This window comes from Eubalaena glacialis, chromosome 5 (assembly GCF_028564815.1).
Source record: "Eubalaena glacialis isolate mEubGla1 chromosome 5, mEubGla1.1.hap2.+ XY, whole genome shotgun sequence".
Classification (NCBI taxonomy): domain Eukaryota; kingdom Metazoa; phylum Chordata; class Mammalia; order Artiodactyla; family Balaenidae; genus Eubalaena; species Eubalaena glacialis.
In genome coordinates, this window is record NC_083720.1 from 21,045,777 (window position 1) to 21,071,196 (window position 25,420).

Consider the following 25,420-nt stretch of genomic DNA (forward strand, 5'->3'; position numbering starts at 1 on the left):
TACCTTGTTTGTGTATACTGGGCCCACTTTCCCCTGCCTGCCTTCTTGGACTATTCTTGTCATCTGGCTTTAAAGACTTTGTTCTGAGAGGTCTGTTTGCTGAAGAGGGAAGCTGGAGGCCTGTGGTCCTATGATGGAGCCATTCCCACCCTTTTTATCTTCCCTGACACACCTGGCAGAGGAAGCTCAGGTGGGCTGTGCCCCTCAGGCCATAGTGTGGGCTACGTACAGTGCTTCAGGCTCCAGCCTGAGCCCCTGCTGCTTATTTGCTCACTGAAGACAGCATCTGGTACGGACATGAATGATCACATTATTAGGGGATAGCATGGAAACTCATCTCGTTTGTAGAAAAGGAAGTAGGTCATTTGCAAACTGTAGTACTTTATTATTAACGAGAAATCACTTTACCACTGTTTATAGTATATCACTGTGCCAAGGCTTTGAGGTTGTGCCAGTTGTTCTAAAGATTGTCCCTTTTAGAGCCGAGGATACAGGATAATTCATTTATTCTGCAACTCTTTATTAAGCCTACTATGTGCCAGGACTGTACTAGGTCCCTGGGATAACATGGTTGACTGTCTAGTACAAGGTGCCTAGGAGTTTCAGGTCCTTTCATGTGATGGATCGTGGTATATAGAGAGGGTGTAATAAAAAAAGAGGCTTCCAGCGTGGGCAGAGGACAGATGATGAAGGTTCTCTGGATGCTGGATGAAAATATTTAGAATTTACCCTCAGGGCTGTTGAGAAGTCCTGAAAGGTCAGGGCCTCAGCGTCTTGGCTTTTTCAGGCCCTTCTAAGTACTTTGTTTATAGCTGATTACTGGCCAGTACCAGCCCTGCTCTGACTGTCAAGTGCCCTTGTTCTTAAATGTTCGAGATCTCTCTGCTCCATGGTCATCCTCAGCACTCGGAGGTCCCTGGGACTCTCCTTAGCCTGCTGATGCCTTTTGACTACTTTGCCCAGGTAGTTTTGGGCAGGGACAGGGGGGTGCTTCCAGGCAAACCGTCCCTGGAGAAACAGTAAAAGCCTTTTCCAGTGACCTTTTTCTAGTCTACATTTGGTCTTCCTTTTTTCCCACTGCTTTAGAGTAAGGAGTAAAACATCTGCCTAAAATCAAATGACTCTGCCACCCATCCCCCCTCCAAACCTGGCAGGAGAGCTGTTTTCAGCGTTTTAAGTGATCCACTCTTTTCTGCTCCAGTAGGGTAAAGTAACACAAATACATAGATCACACGAGTGCCTTTTTCCCCATCTGTCACATAACCCTGAGCGACTGTTATTAACACAGCTAGGATCCGCATGATGTTTTAACTGAGGCATTGGTGAGGCTTTGAGTTCATTATCATTTGAGCTCATGGGTAATGTAAATTTCAGGCACAATTTCATTTGAAGGGATTATTTTATAAATTTATTTATTTGTTTTTATCTTTAGCTGTGTTGGGTCTTTGTTGCTGCACACGGGCTTTCTCTAGTTGCGGCAAGCGGGGGCTACTCTTGGTTGCAGTGCGCGGGCTTCTCATTGCAGTGGCTTCTCTTGTTGCGGAGCACGGGCTCTAGGCACGCGGGCTTCAGTAGTTGTGGCACGTGGGCTCAGTAGTTGTGGCTCGCGGGCTCTAGAGCATAGGCTCAGTAGTTGTGGCACACGGACTTAGTTGCGCCGTGGCATGTGGGATCTTCCCGGATCAGGGCTCGAACCCGTGTCCCCTGCATTGGCAGGCGGGTTCTTAACCACTGAGCCACCAGGGAAGCCCTGAAGAGATTATTTATGGACTATTTGGTTAACTGATTTATAATGCTGTTATCCTGAACAGTAGGAATAAAATCAGATCCCTGCGTTTTAAGTTGCAAATACTTATGATGACATATGGCCTTTCTTGATTATCTCACATAATGTCTTAAAAATTGAAAACAAAAGAATTTATCTTAGAGCACTCTGTGACAGTTTCTATTTAACTTTTCTTAACAATGACTTCAAACAGTTGTTGCATAGCGAACTCCTAATTAAAGAAGAAATTTTTGACAGATGTGGTATGTTTCAAATTGTAACTCTTAAGATTTAGAAGAGCATACATTTAGTGTCAGTTGCCCTTTTAAGTTATGTGCTGTATATTCAAGGAAGGGTTAAGAAAAAGGGTTAGCTCTTAAGTATTCTGGGGGAAAAGATGATCAGCTAGGGCCTAAGAAGCCCTGTGAGAGAAGTATTCCAAGGGTGTTATAAACACACAGAGGAGGAGTACCTGCTTCACCAGGGGAGAAGGATACGGGCACGGAAAGGTGTTAGGAGAAACATCGATGAGAGTTTAGTCTGCAGGACTACAAAGCCCACTCACGAAGACTCCATGGAATGAAAAGAAGAGGCAGAGCAACAGAAGATTCTCCGAAAGGAAACCAAGAAGGAGCAGCCAAAGAGGCTGAAGGAGAACCAGGAGAAAAGGGGTGACACCAGAGCTCCAGGAGAGGAAGAGATTTAGCATTTCAGGGAAAAATCACATGTGCTATCTTCCCCTTGGAGTTCCATGACTTATAAGCATACTACAGGTTGGAAAGTCCAGCAGTAAAGATATTTCATGTATTGTTTGTTTAACCTAGCATTTACCAAAATAATTTGAGCAGAGTCCATGAGTGTGTGTGTGTGTGTGTTACATCTCACGGAGGGTTGTGTTCTACGAAACACTATTTAGGAAATCTTGGTCTAATTCATCCCATGATTGGCTGCCACAGTAATATTTACAAAGGTCAACTTTGATGTGTCTCAGTTACTAAAGAAAACAAAAATGAAAACAAACCCACAGTGACTCCTCATTGCCTATAGACCGGCACCCAGACTGGCCTGAGGTGCCCTGTGCCCTCCTGGCCATGCCGCCCCCCGCCCTTTGTCCAGCCCCTCTTTCCTTGAGTACACAGACACACAGCATTGAGAGCATGTCCTTCTCCCACAGCTCACCATGTTTTTCTGCATCTGCTTCAATATTTCTTGAGGGTACAAATAAAATAATCCTGTTCTCTGGCCTCTCCCTCCTTCCTGTGGAGATCTTAGCTCGCCTTAAAACTCCTGATCAGGCATCAGTTTCTCCACAGCCTTCCCTGCCACCCCTGCCATGGACATACTTTATTGATACATTAATTATACTATACTAAATCAGTTTTTTTCACTTTCATGTCACAATTTTCCTTTTCTTCTTTTTTCCTTAGCGCTCGGTTCATTTCTTCATTCAGTAATTCAGCAATGTAACTGTATGTCTTTTAATTTTCTACTTTATTGGTGTTTATATATCTTTTCTGTAAAAAGGGAAACTTTCTAAATAGTAGGAACTCATTAGATACTTGTTGAACTGATCATTACATGTCAGCTAATCATAAGTCATGGGGCTTTAAGTCAGTGGCGTTTTAGTCCAACTGTCTCTTCCTCTCCCCTGGCACCCACGGTGGAAACCCGACACGTTGGCTGAGGGCTCCTGGATCCGCCTGAGCTGTGCCTGGGGGGGCTGGGCTGGGGCAGAGTGCTGTCAGAGAATGTCATCTCTGTAATAATAAGGCAGTTGTTTCAGGGATGTCTGCTGAACTCCTTCATGAACTCGGTATATCAACAAGGGGTGTATGTAGAGCAGTTTGCAGATTTAGCTAAAATAAAACTCTATAAATATTTAGCATTTAAGCTGATGGCTGCTTTGCCACCACTATATTATCTTTAGACTTTAATAACATACTTCAGGAGTTAAAGGAAAGTACATACTGTCAGAAATGTGTAAAGAGAATTTTTCTTTGTTTTTAGGATAGACAATATACAATTAATTTTTAAAAGAAATGAGGCCATTAGTTTTAGAAAAGTAATATATTTCTATACTATTTTCTCTCTGAAAGAGAATTTTATATTCATCTTGCACTCTCTTCAGGGAGTTTTAATTACTAAAGTATCATGAGAATCTTGAAGTAAAGGACTGTCTATTTATATGAAGGTCCCATTAATGGAGTTCAAGAACAATGCCATATTGAGACTCATACATAATTTCCTTTCTTTATAAAATCACCTCATTTATATTGTCATGATTTGTGTGCCTTTTTCAATTTTGAATTACATTATTCATAAGCATATTTTGATAATACATAGAAGAAAGCAGGTTGATATATAAAATACCCTTATTGAATTCCTGTTATGGGCTAAGCATTATGATAAGCAAAATCCTATGAAATAGGTATAGTATCTCATGTTACAAATGTGGGAAGTGAGGCTTGAGAGATTAGGTAGCTCGTCCAGAGTCATACGACTAATAGTGGGCAGCACGAAGATTGGAAATCAGATCTCTTTATTGCTGGAGACGTTATTCTTTATTACTACGTATGTAGCTACCAAGATGTTCTAAAGGATTATGTTCCATATTCCATGAACCAGTCTCTCACAAAAATTCTAAGAATAGTGGTGTTGACTTCTCCAGTTCGGAAAAAACTCATGGTTCCTCCTAAGTCCACTGGACTCCTCCCCTCCCAACCCCCCTTGCAAGGTCCCCAGGATTCATGCTATAGTGTCTTGCTGGAGAATGCTCCACGATGACTGTCACAAAGGCACCCCTCATAGAAAATTATTCAACAGTACCAGTATGACCTCTATAGGCATTTTCCCTTCACTTGCATTTTAAACTATTTTCAAGAAAATATTGTTAATATTTTGAAAGCCACCAGGGAGAGATATTTCATGTGCCTCGTAATCCATTTAAATAAGTGAAATTTCAGTGTAGGGAGATTTACTCCTCACGTCTTATGTAAATCCCTCATGTTGCAGTTTCTCTGCATCATTGGAAATTAAAACAGCATTTTCAATGTCAGAACCTTTCAGATCTTTGAAGATGGCTATTTTAGGTATAATATTTTTCCAGGAAGATACATCTCAGCCAAGAACGACTCACGAGGTCACATAGCAAGTTGATAACAAGATCAGCGGTCAGGACATGTGAACTATGGCTTTGAAGGACCCGTCAGGCTGGTCAGTCGTGCTGCCTTCATCTCCAGGAGGTTATGAATATTTTTTATTTTTTTATTTTTTATTTTTTTTCACACACACTGTATTTTATTTTTACAAGAGATAAATAGACTGACACCAAGCATTGTACATGGATGACCACAACAAAAGCAACAATGATTGCAATTACCAAACATGAAACACACTCATACTGTCATAATATTGACATTCAGTCCAGTAATCCTCCACTGTAACAGCTCCTTTACTTTGCAGTGAAAATTGATTTGTATATTCTTTGCCTCTGAGTCCTTGTGGGATTTTTTCTTTTTTTAAATTCAAACAGAAAGTCACAAAAATTATACTCATCCTCATCAGTTCACTCAGTCCCATGCAATTAATTTTTTATTTTTCCATCTTGATCTTTTGTTAGCACTTTTATGAGCTCATCAGTTTTTCATTAGAGTTCTGAAAATGCTTATTCATTCAGTTCAGCAGTACAGTCAGGTACCAGAAACCTGTACTTGTCAGAGTCTTTTCTATGAATTTCCTGAAGATGAAACCTTTTATAGGAACATATTTACAAAAGCATCAGAGTACACCCAGAACTGTCTGTAAATGACAAAAGACTTAAAAATGACCATGGTTAAAGATTTGATGAAAGTTCATAATAATGCAGTTGACAAGAAAATTAGTTATTTCTGAGATATACATTTTAAAGTAATAACTAGGATTATGACTTATAACATTATACCAGAACATATAAGATTTTTAGAAATTTCATGTAATGTCTGAAACATTTATATTAATGTATTTCCATACAAATAACCCAATGAAAGTTTAGTATTAGTTGTTTTGTTTGTTTTTTTATACTGCAGGTTCTTATTAGTCATCAATTTTATACACATCAGTGTATACATGTCAATCCCAATCGCCCAATTCAGCACACCACCATCCCCACCCCACCGCTGTTTTCCCCCCTTGGTGTCCATATGTCTGTTTTCTACATCTGTGTCTCAACTTCTGCCCTGCAAACTGGCTCATCTGTACCATTTTTCTAGGTTCCACATACATGCGTTAATATACGATATTTGTTTTTCTCTTTCTGACTTACTTCACTCTGTATGACAGTCTCTAGATCCATCCACGTCTCAACAAATGACTCAATTTCGTTCCTTTTTATGGCTGAGTAATATTCCATTGTATATATGTACCACAACTTCTTTATCCATTCGTCTGTTGATGGGCATTTAGGTTGCTTCCATGACCTGGCTATTGTAAATAGTGCTGCAATGAACATTCGGGTGCATGTGTCTTTTTGAATTATGGTTTTCTCTGGGTATATGCCCAGTAGTGGGATTGCTGGGTCGTATGGTAATTCTATTTTTAGTTTTTTAAGGAACTTCCATACTATTCTCCATAGTGGCTGTATCAATTTACATTCCCACCAACAGTGCAAGAGGGTTCCCTTTTCTCCACACCCTCTCCAGCATTTGTTGTTTGTAGATTTTCTGATGATGCCCATTCTAACTGGTGTGAGGTGATACCTCATTGTAGTTTTGATTTGCATTTCTCTAATAATTAGTGATGTTGAGCATCTTTTCATGTGCTTCGTGGCCGTCTGTATGTCTTCTTTGGAGAAATGTCTATTTAGGTCTTCTGCCCATTTTTGGATTGGGGTGTTTGTTTCTTTAATATTGAGCTGAATGAGCTGTTTATATATTTTGGAGATTAATCCTTTGTCTGTTGATTCGTTTGCAAATATTTTCTCCCATTCTGAGGGTTGTCTTTTCGTCTTGTTTATGGTTTCCTTTGCTGTGCAAAAGCTTTGAAGTTTCATTAGGTCCCATTTGTTTATTTTTGTTTTTATTTCCATTACTCTAGGAGGTGGATCAAAAAAGATCTTGCTGTGATTTATGTCAAAGAGTGTTCTTCCTATGTTTTCCTCTAAGAGTTTTATAGTGTCCAGTCTTACATTTAGGTCTCTAATCCATTTTGAGTTTATTTTTGTGTATGGTGTTAGGGAGTATTCTAATTTCATTCTTTTACATGTAGCTGTCCAGTTTTCCCAGCACCACTTACTGAAGAGACTGTCTTTTCTCCATTGTATATCTTTGCCTCCTTTGTCATAGATTAGTTGACCATAGGTGCGTGGGTTTATCTCTGGGCTTTCTATCTTGTTCCATTGATCTATGTTTCTGTTTTTGTGCCAGTACCATATTGTCTTGATTACTGTAGCTTTGTAGTATAGTCTGAAGTCAGGGAGTCTGATTCCTCCAGCTCCGTTTTTTTCCCTCAAGATTGCTTTGGCTATTCGGGGTCTTTTGTGTCTCCAAACAAATTTTAAGATGATTTGTTCTAGCTCCGTAAAAAATGCCATTGGTAGTTTGATAGGGATTGCATTGAATCTGTAGATTGCTTTGGGCAGTATAGTCATTTTCACAATGTTGATTCTTCCAATCCAAGAACATGGTATATCTCTCCATCTGTTGGTATCATCTTTAATTTCTTTCATCAGTGTCTTATAGTTTTCTGCATACAGGTCTTTTGTCTCCCTAGGTAGGTTTATTCCTAGGTATTTTATTCTTTTTGTTGCAATGGTAAATGGTAGTGTTTCCATAATTTTCTTTCAGATTTTTCATCATTAGTGTATAGGAATGCAAGAGATTTCTGTGCATTAATTTTGTATCCTGCAACTTTACCATATTCATTAATTAGCTCTAGCAGTTTTCTGGTGGCAGTTTTAGGATTCTCTATGTATAGTATCATGTCATCTGCAAACAGTGACAGTTTTACTTCTTCTTTTCCAATTTGTATTCCTTTTATTTCTTTTTCTTCTCTGATTGCTGTGGCTAGGACTTCCAGAACTATGTTGAATAATAGTGGTGAGAGTGGACATCCTTGTCTCGTTCCTGATCTTAGAGGAAATGCTTTCAGTTTTTCACCGTTGAGAATGATGTTTGCTGTGGGTTTGTCATATATGGCCTTTATTATGTTGAGGTAGGTTCCCTCTATGCCCACTTTCTGGAGAGTTTTTATCATAAATGGGTGTTGAATTTTGTCAAAAGCTTTGATTTCAGTATTTAGGATAGAAGTCTATTGTTTTTGATTCAATTTAAATTATCATGTGGATGTTCCCTTTTTCTCCCTAAAAGAAGCTTTATTCTTTGATTTTTTTTCACTCTAAAAGAGGCAGTTAGTGGTTCTAAGAACATGAATATCATTTACAATTTGACTAACCCAGACCATATTTGTGTTAAAGTAAAAATCTGCTTATCCTGAGAAACATTGAGGCTCTGGCTATCTCCTTTTTCACTTTCCCAAGACTAAGTCCTTATGTTCTGTATAAATCATGGTTCATTAGAGAGAAAATCACATCCTTGTGGGGTCCTAGATGCATAGCTTCTAGGTGGGCTTTTGCCCCACTGCTTTTGAGGACTATTTAAATGTGCTACTTTAACATTTTTTTATTGAACATTTTAACATTAATTTAAACATGTAAAATTCCATTCTTTACCTTCAATTCTCATCTCATTTTTATTTCTGTTCTCAATTGTAAATTATTATTTTTTGTCACAGATTTGGCTATTTTCCAGTCAAATCTTATTTCTTGTGTCTGTCTTCTATTTAGTTGATCTCCTTGTTATGGGAAATCTGTCTAATGTGGGTGCTTCCCTTTCTTGTGACCTCAGTTCTTCTAGGAAGTGTTTAAGTACAAATATTAAAAGGTTAATGCCATGCCTGTAATGCAACACTGAGCAGAGTATGTATGTGGTGGTGGATCTTGCTTGGTGAGAAAGTGAAAGAGGAATTTGTACAAAAGAAGTGACTCTACCAAGTTCTATGATGTCATGTCCTTGCAAAAATGAAAGCAGGCATTAACTCAAAGAAAAAAACCAATTGGTCTTTTTCATTTTTATGAATATTTGGACATTATTAAATGTAACTCAGTGTTCTCTGAAATCATTATTGTATGGAAACAGAATCAGAAAGAATATATATATTTATATTTAACATTACATGTGAGATAAATATATAATTACATAATTGTATAATATATAATTTATACATAAAAATATAAATTATACATAATTTTTATAATTTTATAAATACATAAAAATAAACGTAGGGTATTTATAATTTTAGAAATCTATAAGATATATAAAAATATAAAAATATATCATATTTTTTCAATTTAGGTTCTTCTATAATTATATGCTCAAGATTGTAAATAGAAATAGCAGGAACCAGAATTGAGAGAAGTTTCTCAAGTACAATTTTGTCACTAAATGTTATTTATATGTTAATGTTTATAGTATAAGATTTTAAAGACATATCAGACAAATGGATTGGGTTCCTAAGTTTTCTTTTGTAGAACTCTGATTTATAGTGATAGTGGTGGTGCTGAATGCCTGTGGCCTTGATGCTGGATTGTAACAGATACGTAGGGTAGATTACTGATTTGAGATTTGGTGTTCTGGAAATCATGAAGCAGGAGGAATGGGCAAGAGGCTTTGGGGACTGGTAACCAGATCTGAAACCTTTGACTCCAGGGTCAGTGGCTGAGCTAGGGCAAGTTGTGAGTGATATAAACCACTCGTCCGAGGACTGATCCTTATAATGATGGAAAACCGATGGTCTGAGGTTCCTCAGTGGTACTTTCAGAGTATAAAGTACTTTCTGCCTCAGCAAAAAGTGAAGACATTTGAGAACCTTCTTAAGCTTTAGCACTACCCTTGAGGCTCTCTGAGTGCCTGGCCGCTGAGCCCTAAAGCCGACGGCACTGGACTTGACCCAGGTCTCAGATATCCCGGAGTATTCATACCAGAGGCAGGCTGGATCCCAGCCCCCAAACTCAGCACATCAGTGGGGGAAATTCTAGATGTTTTCCGAGGACTAGTCTCAATAAGCATTACAGTGTATTAATTTGAATTCCACTTAACTCAAACTTCTGTTGTTACCATATACATCATATCTATATGTATACATATCATGTATATATACACATATACATATACCTTTCTTATGCATGTAGTTTGCTGTTGCAGCTACTCCTTGTATTCAGTGAATGAACATATTTGGTTCACTGTGCCAGTATAAGTTAAAATGAACATTTTGCTAGAATGGATGTGCCTGACTGCTTTGGATTTTATATGTGTATATTTGGCTTTGTAGAGGCAACAGAAGTGAGGGAACTAAAATTAACGTGTGTTTTTAGACACGCAAGCAGTGTACCAAGTCATTGCCAAAAAGATGACATTCCATCTACACTATAGTCTTCAGCATGCGGGACAGTTTATCACCAAGTAATATATGACTGAATGCCTGAATTTTGAATTTTTTAGATATTAAATTCTGTTTATATTTCCCCTTGGCAGGACATAAGTGAGTTCTCCAACATCTGTCCTTTTAAGAGCTGAGATTTCTGTTCCTTCTTATGCAATACTGGGCTTAGAGCCCCAGGGATCTACTCTACTCCCCATCCCCAGCCTCATTTTTGTGTCTTGGGATGACCAGTGTATGTTTTCATCCCTTTCTGAAAAGAGGTCTTTGGAGATTGGTTGTGTACTTTATTCGATAGGAAAGAAACACATGCACTCACTGAACTCTCCCTCAGCATGTGGGCCTCATTGTGGCCTAGGTCCTTTCTGTGCAAACTAAGAATTATGTTAACTGACTCTTCCGCCAAGTGTATTATTTATGTTGATTTGACTTAGACAATATCTGGCTACTATAGAAAAACCATTGCCACCGCACTAAAAGAGAGAGAACAAATTTCTAAGAAATTGTACTGGCAGTTCTTTTCTTACATGTCAGTATATTCTGAAGGGACTGGTATCTCTTAAATCAAGAGGTAAATGTAAAGAATTAAATCGGTAAAACAAGACCAACATGCAAAAGAATGGCTCAGAATTGAGATCTGTGATTCCATCAGGTTCCTTGTGTCTTGGAATTTAGTAAAAACAAGGAAATGGACTCAATTAAGTCTTTTCTTTTACCTAATATATTCTGAGAGAATGATTTGGACAATTTCTGAGTAACAGTTCATCTCTGTCAAAATGTTGTTCCTTTAACAAAACAATAAAACAAAAACCACCTTCTTGAGGGAAGAGCATTTTGTTTGGCCAGAGCAAAAACTTGGCACTTCACCCTGAAGTACTGCTTTTCTTCGTCCTTGTGTCCCCACTCCCGTACCCTTAACTTATGCCCGCTGGGATGGAAGCCACTCTTCTTGGTGGGGATCATCAGTACTTTTCCTGGTAGCTGAGTTCATCCTGCCAATGAGAGTGTAGACTGTGGCCCTTTATACATGGGATGAGAGAGCAGGAGAGAGGATGAGGGGGAGTTTAGGCAGGGCTTGTGTTAGCAGTCTCTTTCCTATTTAGTATGTTGCTCTCTCAAGTGATGGCTGAGCGAATTTACAGGGACGATGCATATAGTTGCCTAGATGGTATCTAAATGGGACATTACAATGGGCTGTTATTCCTAAATTCAGGTGGTGCTGGTTAATGGAGAAACCGACTTGGCATTATCTTGCTCTTTGCCCCACAGTGAGGGGTTTCCTGGAATGTGGGACTTTTAGGGCTAAAACCAGGCTAATCAGGATAAATGGGGACAGTTGGTCATACTAGTCATGGTTCTTGAGATCAATTATTGAGAAGTCCCTTCACAGGGAACATATTGAACCTAAAACAATCAGAAGCTACTATTAGGTAAAAAGTCACGACTACTACCAAAAAAAGCAGAATCTGATTTGTTACTGGCTACTGTTGATGACTGTAGGTTATTATTTTTAGGGGTAGGAATGGTATTTTGCAGAAGCTATGAAGTATACATCAGCCTGCTGGAGTCTGTGTAGTAGCACCAGAGATGACAAAAAGTTTTCACAAAAAAAAACTCACCTATTTGTAAAAGAAGATTGAGCTCAGATTTACTCACTGAACAAAACTATGTCAGATGAAAAGGGTAAAGAGTGGAGATGCTAATTTTATGAATTTCTTCCTTTTTTAACATTTTAGGCTGACCTACTTTTTGTCAAAACATTTTATGACTTGAGCACATTCAGATATAGCAAGATCTCTGCCAGGACAACTATGGAATTCTCACCTGTGCAAATAGGCTGTTTTTTTCAGCATCTTTGAGGTTTGAAAGGGGCAGGTTTATGCGACTAGCTCCTTGCCATCTGTGCAGTGTGTTGATTCAGAGATGTAATTTATATTGATGATATGATTTCCTCTGACTTCTGCCCACTCCTTGATGGGTTTGTTTCACCTGTTGACATGAACTTGGCTGAAATGACTGCTCTGTTGGCTATTGAAATGGGTGAATTAGTTGCATGTGTGATAGCACCTTTCTGCTGTGTTCTTATTATTTTCAAAATTGTGTAATGGGATAAGTATGTTATTCCTTTAGAATTAGATACCCTTTTTCTAAGGCTCTGCATTTATGTAATTCCTTTCTTCTAGAGACCTCTGAATAAACTTTATGGTTTTATTCAAGATGGATTACACTTGCCACCATCACATATATCAGAAAGCATGCTTGTTATTTTTGGAAGTAGGCAAGTTGAATTAACTCAATTCTCTGTGGACTGATTGCATCTGCCTCTTAAATGTAGTCTGTGACTGTATTGAGTTCTCATTCACATCATTCTCTGTACCGCTATGGTATGCCCCCTAAATCGACAGGGATATTTGGTATGTGCTGAATACCATATTTCAAGTTGCGTAGCCACAAAAGCTACACAAGTAGGACAAGTACACCTCAACCCCGTCTACTCCATCTGCCCTGTCTTTGCTTGGCAGACCTGTTGGAATCTTCTTGAGGATAAAGACCGCATTTTAAACCTTGTGTTTCCCACAGTTCCTAACACAATGTCTTGCTCAATATGTATGGGGACTTTTGCTGATAAATTCACCCTCAGTTACATCATCATCTAATCATGGGAATTGTCTTGATTGCTGTCAGCTCACTTGTAAATAGAGCTTGAAACATTTAAATTAATTGGTTTGTAAGCTAAAAATATTAGTTCAAATGTAGGAAAGGACCTTTTTAGAGGAAGTGGTGAATATTTTTCTTTCTAAATTTGCCTTTGGTGGTGGATTACTTTGTCTGAGACTCTACATTTCTTAGGAACATTGGTAAATAGACATCCCTGGAACAGGCAAAAACAGAATTAGGCTGTCTTAGACTTGTAAGACTTACTTTGATTTTCAGTAGCAAATTTTGGGGATACAAACAAACAAAAATGTTGAAGACAATATGTGACAAACGAGTAAGGCAGTTGCATTACCAGCGTGTGCTCTCATAACTCTGACAGTTTGTTTCTCATAATTGGCTTCCATTTGGATTGTTATTTGAAACGCAGCATTTTTGCCCTGGACACTGTATTTATGTCTTGTCTGTGTGTGTGTGTGTGTGTGTGTGTGTGTGTGTGTGTGTGTATGTATATATATCCTCTATATTTTTTATCATATTTATTTCCCCTCTATTTCTTTCCTTTATTTTTGCATTATAATTTGCATATAATCTTAAAGTTTACTTTATAATTTTTAAGATGGTGAGCATAAGTTTTTCCTTATTATAAAAATTTCCTGTTCATACGATGAGTCTTCTTTTACGTGATTTTTGAGGGGAAAAAAGCTAAACAGTTATTTATTTATTTATTTTTTTAATAAAGCAGGTAGGCTTTTTTTTTTAAATTTATTTATTTATTTTTTGGCTGTGTTGGGTCTTCGTTTCTGGGTGAGGGCTTTCTCTAGTTGTGGCAAACGGGGGCCACTCTTCATCGCAGTGTGCGGGCCTCTCACTATCGCGGCCTCTCTTGTTGTGGAGCACAGGCTCCAGACGCGCAGGCTCAGTAGTTGTGGCTCACGGGCCTAGTTGCTCCGCGGCATGTGGGATCTTCCCAGACCAGGGCTCGAACCCGTGTCCCCTGCATTAGCAGGCAGATTCTCAACCACTGCGCCACCAGGGAAGCCCCAGCTAAACAGTTATTATGCAGAGAAAGAGTTTCCCTTTAGATAATTTAAACAATAACACTCTTTCACTTAACCAGCATTCCTTTTCTTCTAAAGATTCTTACAATGCACAGATCTCATATTGTTCGCAGAATTCTTATCAGCAAATATATTTTCAGCTCCTTTTGAGCTCCCTTCATGTGTATAAGAAAAACACTGCTGTCTAAAAGAACACTCACTTCCATTTTTAGAGCTGGGGATTCTTAGACTGTGTTGAACATTATCATTTTTAATAGCCAGCCACTGACTTCGAGTTTCTTGTTCATTATCATATAGTTATATAGTGTTATGCTTCAGTCTGAGCTAGACGTACTCTCTGTCTCTAGAATAGAGCTGCCAGAATAGGACGAGATGGTCGGGAAGATGTAGAAGGCAGAATGCTTTCATAGCTACATAACCGAAAGCCTAACTTAAAAGGGCTTAAACTGTGGTATTTATTAAGTCCCATTACAAGACTGTCAGAGGTAGGGCCAGCCTAGGGTTGGTTTATGCAGTGGCTCAGCAGGGTCTTCCGTGGCCCAGGTCCTTTCATCTCTCCTGCCGTCCTCAGTCAGTTCCTCAGCAGCCACTCGGGCATCACCTCTGTATGTGGTTGGCCTCATCAGGCAGAGGCCTTTTCCCGAATGCCCTGTGGACTTACTTTCTCTTCAGTAACCACAGACATGTCATATGCTCCAGTCTAAACCCATCACTGCAAAAGAAATGGAGTTTCCATCATTGGCTTAGCCTAGCAGTTTCTAAACGGGTCTGCATATTAGAATCTCCTGGAGAATCCCAGGCCACACCCCAGAGCAGTGCAGTCACGCTCTCTGGGGGATGGGTCACCGGCATGAGCAGTTTTTGAAGCTCCCCAGGTGATTCCATGGGCAGACAGGTTTGGGGGCCAAGGCTGAGCCTGATCAAGGTTCCCTCTCTTGGCTGGGCTCTGGAGTCAACCTGTTCCAGAGTGCTTGACCAAGGGAGGGGTGTGCATGGGGAGGAAGCCACAGGTCACCACAGACCCCAGCCCTGGAGTAAGAGTGCCTTATTTTGAGTTCTGCCCTCTCTACCTGATTGTATAAAACCTTGGAAATATTTTTAAATTAATGTTTCTTCATCTGCTAAGTGAGAATAACCATACCAATTTGCAGCATTGCTTAACAATTAAATGGGGAAAAAAATCCTTAAAAGTTCCTAGCACTTTGCCAGCCATGAAGTAGGCAGTCTGTTAACATGCACCAGAGTGCCCTGGTGGTAAAGCATAAGTAACAGTAAGAGAAGGGGAGATAGAAGTTATTGCTGCTGTTGTCGTAATTATTACTATTACAGTTATTACTTGAGAGGATGGTGGACCAGATCGTAAGTTCTTACTATTCTGTTCTGGTTGCACATTAGAAGAAGCCCCTTGAGAGCTTTTAAGAAACACCAATGCCTGGCCACACCTAGACCAGATAAATCAGTCTCTGTGGGGTGGGACCCATCATCAATATTTTTAAAAAGATTCCCAGGTGATTTGAATGTGCAGGCAGGTATGAAATCCACTGGGCTAGAGCTTAGGAGAGTGAAAGTATGAGGGAAGTTTTAGTTAGGTTGGTTTATCTGACTGTTCCAAATGGACCAGTTTGTGTCACCCCTGCGGCCGCAAGAAAACAAGGTTTTTGAGCTAGTTTGGGCAATTCTTTGCTTGGTTTATGCCAGACAAGCTCTTCTATCAACCTCTGTGCTCTCAGTGATAGGACTTTCTTCCAGCCATGTCACTTACACACATTATTCTATGGGCTTCAAGAGTGGATTAACTAAAAAGTGACTGAGTGCTTCCTTGTTTCTATTTAAAGTCTGTATACATCCCTTAAATATAAAAATTATATTCTGTTTACTGGGCTTATTTTTAGTTTTCTGTATGTGAATTGTGCAGTACATTTTCCCAGTTTACACAAAGTGTGTTTTCTATTAGCTACAATGCAAGACCAATTATGGATGTCTTGTGTAGAAACCTGCTCTAAATATTCTCCTAGCTTTCCGTAGGCTTCCGTAAGAGTTAGAATTTTTAGGTGCGTTGTTTACTAGGCCTTGGGTATGTTTTGTCATACGTTGAAAGATCACACCAGCTATAAAAATAAGATGGTGAATAAAAAGCCACAAAAGCTATAAACATCTGTAAAAGAAGTTTTCTAGGCGAGGCTGCTCGTTAGAGGGAAACTCAGTGCCTTTTGATGGTGTGCAGCTGGTGGCACGTGCACTTTCAGAAACGGGGCCATTAGGAGGGACTGTCAGATATATGGCCTGCCGTCCTGTGGGCCGTAGATCTGTCCGCTGGGCTGTGTGTAATAGCAGCCCCTGGGACCACCCTCACAAACCCTCCTCTAAATGCCACCCGTAATTCTGTTGCCAAGTGGATGTTTTATAGAAACAGGTTGTCATCTTTTGGTCACAAAGCCAGCGTCACCAAGAGAATTAGTTGGCTCCTAGGAAAAATCTGGAAATTTCAGCATGGGCTTCACGGTCTCTGCCACACTGAGGAGCACACGTCAAGGCTGACCCCTGGTCAGTGGTCAGGGCCACTGCACGACGCTGCCTGGAGCTTTCTTTTACTCTCAGAGCATCTGTCATGTGGAGTCCACGTGAGGTCCAGACGCTGACCCAGTTACACAAGACACCTTCTTCTCTGGAGGCACGTTTGAGCGAGCAAGCTGGGCGTGCTGGGCTGGGAGAGAGGAGCTGGGTTTCGGGCCTCTGCTGCTGGCCAGGCCGCGTCTCGTGGCTTACAGCAGGGCCGGTCACGGGAGTGCCGGGTCATCTCTGAGAAGCCATTTCTGAGACAGTGTTTCTGACATCTGAGGTGGCTTAATTTTTACCCAGTCCATCTTCCTGATAGCAAAGAGGGTCCCTCTGAAAAAAGACAGGATCTTTCGAGCAGAATGGTGATGTTTTAAGTTTTAAAATAACATGAAACCAAAAAATAATAATAATAACATGAAAGCAATTTTTAAAAAGTCCTTTAACTTTTTATAAAAAAAATTTCAAACCTACAGAAGCAGAGAGAATAGGATGATGAATCTCCATGTACCCTCACCCAGGTTCAAACAAGTATTCATTCTTCCTCCATTTATAACCTCCCTACCACCTCCAGCCATAAAACTTGGAATTTTTATAGGTAATATTAAAATGATATTTAATTCAAGGTTTAGGTGTAATTATATTTTAGAATTTGTTCACCTAGATGATGATGAAACTGAATCATGGACATCCTGTGATCAGACATTTTTATTCTAGACCAGTGCTATTCAAAGTATGGCTGAAAAAACAGTACCAGCCCACAAACTCTTTGTTTCTGGTCTGTGATGAAATAAGTACGAAAATTGTGAGGAAGTGTTTAGAACTTTTATAGCATTCTGACGTTGCTGCACATCTAAATGCATGACCATTTTTTTTTTAGTAATTCATTTAAAATATATTTTAGAAAAGCATCAGTCAGCGGTACATTGAGAAAAACACAGTCTTTCACTACAGGTGGTTCCAGAAGCACTCTTCTGTACAGTGCTTTTGCCATTTTGCCACTCAGGATACATTTGGTAACATGCGGAGATATTTTGAGTAGTCACAACTTGAGTGGAGGTGCTACTGATACCTACTGGGTGCATGGGATAGCCCCCCTCCCAACCAAACAAAGAATGATCTGGCCCTAGATATCATAGTACTGAGACTGAGGAACCCTGCCCCGGGTCACAGCGGAGCTCTGTGCCTTATCTCAGGAACGTTTGGCAAATGGGTCTTGCCAAGGTGCAGACTAGAAAGAGGCTAAGACTGTCTGTATATGATCTTGCCTTACATTTGAGGTGCCATATTCCACTTTGGAAATTAGTGAGACACTCTGCAGATGGAAAAGTCTGAGGGTTAAAGGACATTGCCCCATATCCTTTAAAAATATAATGTAGCCCTTTGAGTTACAAGTTGCCCATTTCATCTCTGCCAAAGTTTGTAGTATGTCCAACAGGAGAAAGTCAACCACTACTGTAGCAGCTGAGAAAATGGGAAACTAAAACCTTACAAATTTTTTGTTTATTTAGAAATTTCATATTTAAGAAATGTATAACTTAACAAAATGAAATTCATGCATTTAAGAAACTCACAATTCGTATTTAAGAAATTCATGAACCTCTGCTTCATGAGGTGTTTTGGATTTTCTTTTAAACTTAGAAATAGGAAGTGATCATCTAGTAAAAGACTTTGTTTTTCTGAACTCTAATAGGGTAAATATTAATAGCTATAAAATAACCTTAATCTAGAAAATGTAATCAAGTGAAATTAATTTGTACCAAAAGATAACTTTTAATTCTAACACACTTGTGTGTGTGTGAGAGAGGGAGTGTCAGAGACACTTGTTTCTACATCTGTTTCCTCTTTAGTGAGTTTCTTCTCTCAAATTGTACTCGATACCCAGGTTGCTCACATGGAAATTATTTCATTAACAGCACAGACACTCTTGGTCTCGTTACAGCTTTGAGCAAGACAAATAGAGAAAAGGTTTGTCCATCAAGTGAACAAACTTTCATTTAAGATATAATAACCAAGTGTTGCACTCACAAGTTGAACCCACTCATAAGCAAACTGTGTTTCTATATATTCAGAATACCACTGGCTCTGACAGTCTTTACCATACTCACTAGCCTGCCTGTGTTCTTTTAATTGCTTTACTAATTTTCCTTTCTTAATTGTATTGAGGTCAGGCTACCACTGCCGTGAAAGAACATTTATTAACCATCATTCCATGACTTCCTGACACCATTTACACTGACCTCTGACTACATGGGAAAATGCTCATTTGTGATATTTTCTTTTTCTATTTGATTGTGGCCTAGCACAAAAACACTCATAGGGAATCTTTGGATTATGTATCTGCAGCATGTGGATAATCTGCCCATGATCCATCCTTGTCTTTGGTAGTCTGTGTAATGGGGGACGTGCTTCTTTACCTCCTGGCAAGCAATTCTTAACTATGAGAAAGCCTCCAATAAATTTCTATTTCAAAGAATTTCAACATTTAGACCCCTCCAAGATTTATAAACAATGTGATTTTTTCTACAGAGCCCTCTGAAATGATTTTGAAATTTAGTCATTCAGTTTATGTTGGCAAGAAATATAACATCTGAAGTTTCTGTTCCTTTAATAGATGGGCACTGGCACAAAAATATGACTTTTTATTAGCTACATCACAAGGTGCAGAGCATAAGAGCTCTATAAATCCTACCTTCTGAATGAATTCTGCCAAATGCTGTTTGATTAAAGCTAGGCTGATTAGACTGCTGATGAATTCTGCCTTTGGTAGATTACACAGTTTAACTGACAAATAGATTGCCTCCATTTCGTAATGGCTCCCCAGTTATGATGACAAAGGACAAGCTATTTGTCAGTTAAACTGTATAATCATTCAGAAACAGAATTCATCAAGAACCTAATCATTTTGTCTCTAGGTAAATCCAGCTAATGAGTTAAAATGTGTAATTTATACTATGCATTCCATTCTGAAACAGTTACAGACAATTTCCATAATATTTCACTGAATCAGATTTTGTGTCCAGTTTAAAGATTTCATAATGGAGGGAAGGATAGCGGAAGAGAAGTAATGAAGTTAGGATGTGATTCATGTTAAGATGACGATATTGTTGTATTCTTTGTGGGGGAGGGGTGCTGAGGCTTTGGAAGCCCAGCAGTATCCAGACATGCTTGCCGTCCAGCCACAGCGGCCTGCAGGCTGTTTTCCAGTGTGTCCTTGGGAAGGTGGTAGATAGCTCAGCCACAGTAAGAAGCCTGTGATGGCTTCCTGAGCTTTCTCTGTCACGTGGTCCCTTGCTGTGTCAATCACTAATTACCTAACCACCATCATCTTCAGTGAACCTTAATGCAAGGATAGGCAGTGAAGATCAGAACTGAAGTTCTCGTGAACCCTTGCGCACAAGCGTGGATTCTTCTGGATTGCTAAGTTAGGGCTGAGTATACTCAGGAATGTTCTAGAGGCAGCAAAGATTTTTTCACAATTTTCAGAGAAAGGAACAGGAACAGGTGCAGGTGTCTTTATAATAATATGCTCTGTACCACTCAGCTTACTCTCTGTGCCCGACTGTGTTTACCATGTGAAGGGTGCTATTTCTTTAACATGGCTGATTAGGAGTAATGGAAGAAATTAGTAAGGAAGGGGGATGAGAGTTTCCGTTCTGAGAAAGAAAATGCATGTATTTCCTCCTGTTTCAGTTCATTTGATATTCTTAAATTTGAGATGAGTGACCCGTGACCTCCTGGCTCTTCCTCTGGCATAAAAGCTTTTTCTGGAGCAGGAATTCTCTAATACTTGCTTTGGCAACATTCACTATAAATTGGAATCCCTTCCAGGGTGGGCATTAAAGGTCCTTCCAAGGAGTACTGTAAGGCAGTCTGACCAATATGTGTCACGAGTTATATCCCTCCTTGCAGGATCTTCAGGAAGAGTATGGACTCTTTGAATAAGAACTAGGGGTGAAGGAGACAGACAGACCTTTGAGGGATAAACATGGCTTCTTCTTACGATACTTTGCTATGGCCTAAGCACTCGGAGAACCCTTCTTTCTAGACTGACAGGGAAATGTGATTTTGGGGTCCTTTTGTGAGCTTATCTGAGAGCAAAAACCCCAGGGAATTCCTGGCTACAAATGGTTCTTGGTAAAGAAGAGAGAGTCCAGGCAAATACAGAGCTACTTAATCAAACGGGCCCCTCTTCCAACGGTGATTCTCAAACTTTCTGAAGTGGAGGGACCTTTCTAACATTATAAATTTCACCCCCCCCACTTTCCTGCCAACATACACATAGAAACACATGATGGCTGTTGCACTTTTAGTGTCTTATAGGAGAAAATAATTAAGTGAAAGTGATACAATTCAGTGGCATTCGTAAATGAATATGTTGAGTTAATCACCAGTAGGATCTGTAAACATTTGAAAGTATCACTATGTGGGTGAGTGTATGTGTGTGTGTATAAGACATTATTTATTCAATCCAAGCCAATGCATAACATATTTGAGACTTCAAACCTCTGGTGATAACTTCAAAGCCCCTGTGATCCACCAGAATCTCCATATACTGGCTGGGAACCTCTCAGTATCCATAGGGCCATCTCTAGGATGCTCACCTAGACAGTATCTCCTATGAGGAAATTTAGGAATGAGTGAGGGGGATGGTCTTAATCAGTGATGCTCAGAACTTGCTTTTCACTGCCTTCTCTTCCCTGAAACTTCTCTTAGGATGTCATTCAGCTAGTTGGTCCTGTCTTAGGTTGTTCTCTGCCAGACATTTACCTGTCATTGGCAGCTGCCACAGTGATGTGCCTCTCACTTCTTTACAAGATCTCGTTTTACAGATAAATTGCAGGGAGAAAAGCTTTCCTTTTTTTTTCTTCTCATATATATTGTATTGATATGTTTTATATGCTTTAAAAAATTAAGTTACATGAAACATTTGGATATAATAAAAGCTTAATACACAGTCACAGGAATTCCCAGAAAATTTCTGATCTAAATACTTAGAACTACATTTTGCTTTTAAAGTTTTTTTTTTTTTTAAACTAGGCAGTATTTGAAGAAATAATAGATGCTGAGAATGATGCAACATGTGGAAAGAGGTTGTGTTTATTCAGACTGGAGGGAAAGGCCATAAACACCGTATTTCGTAGACTGCCAGTAAAACGCAATTACTTTTTTCCTGTTGATTGTGAACAGTTAATTAAAATACATTTTTCATGTCCTGAGAATTATACATACAGTTACTTCCATTTCTGACAATATGGTAGACTCCATTTCCTAGAAAAGATACCCCGTACAATGCTATCAATGCTGGGTAAAATAAAGCAAACAGCAAATATCTGAATGTGTAAAAAAAAAGTAACAGTGATCTCCAGGACCCAACAAACAAAACTGAAACCCAACTCCAGAGTGGTGAGGTCAAGTTGAGGATGCAGCACCTTGCAGGGTGTTTACAGTTTCGGTAAACTCAAGACTTGGTTTTTAATGGTGATGGAAAAGGAGACAAGCTCTGGGTTCAGGTTAAAGGGCAAGATGGAACCACATCCCCCCATAATTCTGGGACCCCAGAAAGACTATGCTCAAAGTGAAATCAGAGGCTAGAAATAATCTACTTTTGGCAAACAGCAATGCTCGGGATGTTTAACTGTCTTGAAGTAATTGCTGGTTAGAGAAAGAGTTCTCCTTAGAGTTTGTAACCACAGTCCTTCCCTCAAGTGTGTTTGGAGTTCAGCCTTAAAATGCTTGCCTGACCAGAAAACCCTCGGGCAAGAAGTAAACCTAAAATGGTCTTTGATTGATAGCATCCTGGAGTGCCTGGCAGAAGCAAACACAAATGCTGTCTGGAGGGACTTACCCTCAACCTGGGGGTCACAGGAGTTTAACAGATAAAGACCACCAAACATGAGTTCATGATTTCAAATTCCAGAAACACCCAAGGAAACAAGAGCCATGAGCAGGAGACAGGAGAAACCACAAATAGCAGGACTAGACTTCCACAAAGCACATAAGATAATGATTTATCAGATGAAGAAAGTTGTATAAATGCCTAGAATATTTTTAAATAGGCATAAGCAGCATGAATAGAAAGTAAGATTGTATCAAAAATTTAAGCATAATTGAAAAGAACCAAATAAAAAGTTCTAGAAATTAAAAATTCAGTACAGGAAATTAAAAACTCAAGTGATCCTGTTAGGTAGCAAGTTATTCATACCTGAATTGAATTGATCAACTGATCCTAAAGAAATTACATAGAATGCAATACAAAGAGATGGAAATGGCAAAGGCAGGTTAAGAGACATGAAAAATAGAAAGATCTAATTGGGGTTGTAGGCTTCCATTCAATGACAAATGAGAAGCAAAGCCACTTTCAATCAAAATCAGAATTTACTATCAACAGATCCTTGGAAATTCAAATATGTAAGAAAGCATGAAAAGTAAAGAAATTGTTAAAGTGTGTAGGGCTAAACCACACTGATTGTATAAAATAATAATGATTCCATACCGGGCATTAAAAATCAAGATACAAATGAAATACTGCTACACATAACATGTAAGACAGAGCATTCTACAGGGCATGTTAATTAATATGAGGTAAAATAAATAACTTTAATTGTGTTAAATGTACATGGTAAAGAAAATTTTAAGGATAACCAGTAAAAGGATAGAAATAGAGTTTGTAAGTTCTATAATAATGCAGGGGGGAAAGGAAATCCAAAACATGAAAGAAAATATAGGGGAAAAAACCTTCTAAAACAAGCAAGATAAAAGCAGTACACAAAATAAAATGTTAGAAATTTATGTACACAAAATTAAATGTTAGAAATTTATTTAAATATATTAATAATGATAAATATGATACTATTGTATTTTATTTATTATAATGGTAATTAAATTCTATTATAACAATATAATTTTTAAATGATAATAAATATTAAAAAGCAAAGTTCACCATCTTAAGAAAAGTGCCATCAGTTTGGATTAAAAAAATTGAGTCGTATGCTGTTTACAACAGACGCTTATCATACCTAAGGATATATAGACTGTTTGAAAGTAAAAAGATGAATATACCAGGCAAATACTAATTTTATTTTTTGACTCTCTTTTTAAACTGAGATATAGTTGACATATAACATTGTATAAGTTTAAGGCATGCAACCTGTTGATTTGATACATTTGTATATTATAGTATGATTACATCATAGTGTTAGCTAACACCTTCATCATGTCATGTAATTATCATTTCTTCTTTGCAGTGAGAACATTTAGGATCTAGTCTTTTAGCAACTTTTAGCAACTGCATACTACAGTGCAGTTGACTATATTCACAATGCTGTGCATTAGATCTCCAGAACTTATTCATCTTCTAACTGCAAATTTGTACCCTTTGACCAACATCTCAACAAGTCTCCCAAACCCCAGCAGATACTAATTTTAAAAAGCTTTTATAGCTATATTAATACCAAATTAATTTTAAGGTAAAAAGGATGATTACAGAAGAAGAAGGTCATTTCAAAATGATAAAAGGTCCTATTTTCCAGGAGTAGAATAGTTTTAAACTTAAATATACTCACCGTGTACCTAATGAGAGTTTCAAAATTTGTAAGCTACAGTGATAAAATTATAAGGATATACTGGATATTGGAGTGTAAAATGGTTTACTCACTTTGTAGAGCTACTTGGCCATTCCTAGAAAAGTTGAAGGTGCAGTTCCACTTCTAGATATACATGCTGTAGGGAATTATGCTCACCTGTGTTCAAGTATACATTTACAAGAATATTCAGAACAACTTTATTTGTAAGAGTGAAAACTTGGGAAAAACTTAACTCTCCATCACTGGAGAATGTAGCCATTGAATGTAATACTATACTCACTAAGAATGAATGAACCGGAGCTCACGTTCACAAGAATGTGCCATTTCTTAAGCTAGCCGATGGGTACACATATGTGTGTTTGATTGTTTACATACCGTTTTGTAGGTCTGAAAATTTTCATAATATCTTTTAAATACCAAGGAGAAAATATAAATAGAACTTGTCTACATTAACGTGAAATAAAAACATATATACACACTACCTCAATTCAAAAAGTGTCTATAACAATATTTTTGAAGCTGTATTTGAAAAAACACTGCAATTTTACTTTAAACAAATCTGTTTATCAATGCACTGTTTAGTAATTAGTGGCCTGCTGTTTTGATGAAACAATGTTAATTTATTTTGCAATTTATTCCAAGCTAAAAAGATGGTGATGTAAGTTCCTGGTATCAAAGATGGCTAAGGAATTTGGATAATTTTTTCCTTTGCCTGTGGATATATTTCTTTTCCTTAAGAGTCTATGACCAGCTGTAAAAAAATGCCTCATTTTAAAAAGTAATTTAGATTTTATAAAAGAACATCCTACCTAGGCAAAAAGATTGGACAATAGAAATGCTAACACATATATAAGGAATCTTAAAAAAAAAAAAAAAGCTTCTGAAGAACCTAGGGGCAGGACAAGAATAAAGACGCAGAGGTAGAGAATGGACTTGAGGACACGGGGAGGGGGAAGGGTAAGCTGGGACGAAGTGAGAGAGTGGCACTGACATATATATACTACCAAATGTAAAATAGATAGCTAGTGGGAAGCAGCCGCATAGCACAGGGAGATCAGCTTGGTGCTTTGTGACCACCTAGAGGGGTGGGATAGGGAGGGTGGGAGGGAGACGCAAGAGGGAGGAGATATGGGGATATATGTATATGTATAGCTGATTCACTTTGTTATAAAGCAGAAACTAACACACCATTGTAAAGCAATTATACTCCAATAAAGATGTTAAAAAAAAAGGAAATGAAAATACTTAAAGCACAGTTGAGCTCTAACTTCTTAAATTTACCCCCAAAATCTGTTGAACATTTGGTTCTGAGCTTTCATTCCCAGGAA

The 25,420-nt window shown here is 38.6% G+C and overlaps 1 protein-coding gene across 1 annotated transcript in view; it reads left to right on the forward strand.

Moving 5' to 3' along the window:
- PRDM5 (PR/SET domain 5) overlaps positions 1-25,420 on the forward strand; it is a 211,301-nt gene that overhangs the window by 171,415 nt on the left and 14,466 nt on the right. The gene's annotated exons all lie outside the window — the stretch shown is intronic.